Below are 4,435 nucleotides of genomic sequence, written 5' to 3' on the forward strand. Positions count from 1 at the left end.
CTCCCCCGGCTAGCCACCCCTAGATATTGTTTAGCATGACGTCAGATGGGATGGAATACCCCTTTGGCTAGTTTGGGTCACCTGTCCTGGGTCTGTCCCCTCCCAGCTCTTACTGCACCCCCAGCCTGCCTGTTGGCAGGACAGAGCAAAAGGCTGAGATGTCCTTGGCTTGGTATAATCACTGCTCTGCAACAATTAAAACATCGGGGTGTTATCAGCACTCTTCTCATCCTAAGCCAAAACACAGCATTCCACCAGCTACTAGGAAGAAAATTAATTTTGTTCTAACTGAAACCAGGACACTGCTTCTCTTGATAAGAATTAAGAAATTATTTTGTTTGTTTGTTTGTTTGTTTGTTTTTCCCTGGAGAAAACAAACTACTTGAACAATCAGGGCTAGATTAAAAAATGGAATATTAAGCTGACACACAAAACCTGGGTCTGACATTTTGAAAAAAAAAAAAAAAAGGGTTTCATCTATTTTTCTGTAAAGAGGGAGTAATAGTAGGAATATATATATATTAATTTCTTCTTTGATGAAGCATTCTTGCAGTTTTTAAATAAGTATCACTAATAATATATATTAATCCTGCACTTTTTAATCTGAACATTTAAAAACAAATTTTAAAAGATATATATTATTTTCTACACTTTGGATCACAAGTAGTATATGATCGGCATTGTAATTCATACTGTTTAAGGAAGCAAAAGTTTGCAATTAAGTCAAACACTGGATCGTATAATAATTTTGCCATGTGAGTGGCTTTTCCAAGATGGTTGCTGAAACAAAAATTGGATGCTATGATATCAGTTTTGTTTGTTTATCTTCCACTGCTGTCATGCAAAAGGTGCTATCAGTTTGCAGTCTACAATTTTATTATGAATCTAAACTATGAAATAACATCAATACAGCTGAGAAATGAGGAAAACAGAATAAGCTGATATTCCTCTGCATAACCGCAAAACTGCCATATACTTCACACAATTTCAGAAGACCATGCATCATCTTCATGTCATTTTAGGATATAAATTCACATGGTACTTTTCTTAGAGCTGTCCTGATCCACAATCTTATTTCATTTCTGGATTCTGCCAAAGACCCACCAAGGGTGAAATACCACAGATTCAGTATAATTGCAAGTGCTGCATCATGTTCACAAAAAGCTTTCTGGATGGTGTTGTGTCAAAAAAACAGATCCCTTCTCCTGACAGGAGGGAAACTTTTAGGGAGATACTGACACAGATATCAAGAGGATCAATAACACACAAGGTGAATGCCAGAAAAAAAACACGCCATTTTAAAGGAAAAAAGGACACAAGAAGAATATGTTGCAGACATCCTAAATTTCAAGGGAGATTTTGAAGCATTAACAATGCTTGTAATGGCAGTTGCTAAGTGCAATCTATCATAACTATTCATTTTCAAGAGCTCTCTATCTATCTGAAGAGGATCCTAAGAGGTGAGAGTAAAGGAAGACTAAAGGTTTGTGGATTTTTTACACTGAAATGGTTGACATTACAGAAAGAGTCGGATGGGCACCTCAGGGTGCAGAGGCCACACCTAAATTCCTGAAATGTTCTGTATCACAGCTGAACCATGCATGCTAGTTGCCAGTCTGTATTGTGAAAATACATTTACCCAATTGCCATCAAATTACCTTCATTAAAGCAACATTATGTCTGTGTTTGACTGTGACAATGGAGTTCTTTGCCAATTCTGTGCCTTGCAAGATGAGAGTAGTAGGGAATTTGGGAACCTAAAGAGCAAGTATATTTTGTAGGGAGTCTAGGAGCCAACCCTCACACAAAGACTGAAGTACTCTGAAGGGGTCACTAAGAAAACACTAGTTTAGTTAGGGATACAGCTTGCTTGTTTCTTACTAATGAGTCAAAAATATTTGCTGGCTTTGGGACACATACTTCATATTGCATTACATAACTAAAATTCCACAGCAAGAATCCATTTTAAGACTTCTGCAGAAGTGATGTTATTCCCATTTTAAGAACTAGATACAGAGTCACATATTTTCTCCAAGACAGGAAAGATGATGAGTATCAAAGAAATACTCCTTTTCCAGTTCTGTTTTAAACTCCAGTTCTTTAAATGTTTTTCCAGTACCTACAAAAAACAGTGTTGAAGAAATTCACTCTTTAAAGAAATACAATGCAAATGTTTGAATAATTCCCCTCATCTTACTATTAGTCAGATAAAAGTATTAAAATAGGAAAAGTCCTTCTAGGATTGCCTGGAGAAATTTAGGTATTACAGCACTGCAAATGTGTTTTCCATATTCTGAAGTACGACATGCTGAGATGGCCAGACCACTTTCTATGTAAAGTGCATCTAAGCGTTCACTAGAACAAATGGAGTTTACTGGAGTGACAGTTTTTGCGATATGACTCACACAGTATTTGTGCCCTCTGTCCCCTCCCAGCCACACTCATGTGGTGGCAGTGCTTCCTCCCTTGTGTTGAAATGGAGCAGAAGGAGCAGTGAGGCTGTGCTGAGTGGAAAATGCCCAGCTAGCACAGAAGAGGGCAAAGCTTCCACCTCATTTCCAAAATGATTGTCAAACACAGAAGAGAGAAGGCAAGGACATTTTTCTTCAAGAAGGTGAGAGCTCATGCCAGATTTATTTGCATTTTGCAAGATGAGGTCAAGCCAAACTTGATTAATGTTGTCCAAGCTGAGTAGCAATATCAATTCTCATTTCTCCTAATGGGTAGTGTAAGTACAGTGTGTATTTTTTGAAGATTCAAGTGTAGAAATAGTCAAGGGTTGTGAGAAAGGCAAATAGAGACGTTTGAGTGCAAGAGGCAGATATGATCATCCATATTGTCTTCTTTCATTTCAAATTACAGAACATGTTCACAGAATCACAGAATCACAGAATCACAGAATCACAGAATCACAGAACTGTAGGGGTTGGAACCCTATGAAAGATCATCGGGTCCAACCCCCCTGCCAAAGCAGGTTCCTCACAGCAGGATGCCCAGGTAGGTGTCCAGACAGGCCTTGAATATCTCCAGAGAAGGAGACTCCACAACCTCCCTGGGCAGCCTGTTCCAGTGCTCCGTCACCCTCACCGTGAAGAAGTTCTTTCGCATGTCAGTGCAGAACTTCCTGTACTCTAACTTGCAGCCATTGCCCCTTGTCCTATCCCCACAAACCACTGAGAAGAGGTTGGCTACATCCTTCTGTCCCCCACCCCTCAGATATTTATATACATTGAGGAGATCCCCTCTCAGTCTTCTCTTCTCCAGGCTGAACAGACCCAGGTCTCTCAGCCTTTCTTCATAGGGAAGATGCTCCAGGCCCCGTATCATCTTTGTGGCCCTCTGCTGGACTCTTTCCAGGAGATCCCCGTCTTTCTTGTATCAGGGAGCCCAGAACTGGACACAGTACTCCAGGTGAGGCCTGACCAGGGCAGAGTAGAGGGGGAGGATCACCTCCCTTGACCTGCTGGCCACGCTCCTTTTAATGCACACCAGGATCCCATTAGCCCTCTTGGCCACAAGGGCACACTGCTGGCTCATGGTCAACCTGTCATCCACCAGGACCCCCAGGTCCTTCTCCTCAGAGCTCCTCTCCAGCAGGTCGTTCCCCAGCCTGTGCTGATACTTCAGGTTGTTCCTTCCCAAGTGCAGGACTCTACACTTGCTCTTATTAAATCTCATTTGGTTTCTTCCTGCCCATCTCTCCAGCCTGTCCAGGTCTCGCTGAATGGCAGCACAGCCTTCTGGCGTGTCAGCCACTCCTCCCAGCTTTGTGTCATCAGTGTACTTGCTGAGGGCAGATACTATTCCCTCATCAAGGTTGTCGATGAAGATGTTGAACAAGACCGGACCCAGCACCGACCCCTGGGGAATACCGCTAGTCACAGGCCTCCAGCTGGACTCTGCTCCTCCGATCACCACCCTCTGAGCTCGGCCAGTCAGCCAGTTCTCAACCCACCTTGCTGTCCACTCATCTATCCCACACTTTCTCAGCTTTGCTAGTAGGATGTCATGGGAGACAGTATCAAAAGCCTTGCTAAAGTCAAGGTAGATGACATCCACCGCTCTCCCCTTATCTACCCGGCTGGTGATGCCATCATAGAAGGCAACGAGGTTGGTGGAGCACGACTTCCCCTTGGTGAATCCATGCTGACTACTCCTCATAACCTTCTTCTCTTCCAATTGCTTGGAGACGGCATCCAGAACAAGCTGCTCCAATAACTTTCCAGGGACAGAGGTGAGACTAACTGGCCTGTAGTTTCTCGGATCCTCCTTCCTGCCCTTCTTGAAGACCGGAGTGACATTGGCTATCCTCCAGTCTTCAGACACCTCACCCGTTCTCCAGGACCTTTCAAAGATGATTAAGATGATGTTCTTATTATTAATTATTATGTGATACATTAACACATTTGATCTAATTAGCATCAGTGATTTATGG

The sequence above is a fragment of the Anas platyrhynchos genome, chromosome W (assembly GCF_047663525.1).
Source record: "Anas platyrhynchos isolate ZD024472 breed Pekin duck chromosome W, IASCAAS_PekinDuck_T2T, whole genome shotgun sequence".
NCBI classification, from domain to species: domain Eukaryota; kingdom Metazoa; phylum Chordata; class Aves; order Anseriformes; family Anatidae; genus Anas; species Anas platyrhynchos.